At 47.3% G+C, this 575-nt stretch overlaps 1 protein-coding gene across 1 annotated transcript in view; it reads right to left on the bottom strand.

Annotated features, from left to right (window-relative positions):
• ZC3H3 (zinc finger CCCH-type containing 3) overlaps window positions 1–575 on the bottom strand; it is a 126,232-nt gene that overhangs the window by 10,598 nt on the left and 115,059 nt on the right.

Genomic DNA, 575 nt, shown 5'->3' on the forward strand with positions numbered 1-575 from the left:
GAGCACAGGAATCCACAGCTGAGCTCCTTCAGGTGGCACCAACACCTTGCTAAAGGGAGAGACAGATGTGTTGGCGTTTCCTTCTCCGCATCAAAACAATATTCCAAGAAAAATACTACAAAAAAAAATATTCTAGTCTGGTACATCCACACCTGCCCACAGTTTTCCAAGTGCTTGATTTTATGGATTCAAACCACCAAAGCCTTAACAGCAGTGATTTACCCCTTGGGAGAAGTCCCAAGGAGATTATTTGGGCTGGAGAAGCTAGTTTTGCAGACGACACAGGGTTTTGTTGTCTCAGACATGTCTGGGACTTGGGAAAGAGCAGGGAACAGCCGGAACAAAATCCTTTTAGGAGTTATTTTGGGATTGCTGCCTGGACCAGCCTTCTGAGGAAGACGGATGAGGGCTGGAGTTCAACCTGCTCTTCCCAAAGCTTGGTTGATGCTTTCCCATCCAGGGAAGCTCAGTGTGGCCATGAAATGGGGCTGTTAAAACAAGAGCATTGAGATGTTCATCCCTAAAAATGCTCCTGCACTCCCAACTCTGGATTTTGGCAGCTCTCAGCAGCCACC

The sequence above is a fragment of the Geospiza fortis genome, unplaced genomic scaffold (assembly GCF_000277835.1).
Source record: "Geospiza fortis unplaced genomic scaffold, GeoFor_1.0 scaffold543, whole genome shotgun sequence".
NCBI lineage: Eukaryota > Metazoa > Chordata > Aves > Passeriformes > Thraupidae > Geospiza > Geospiza fortis.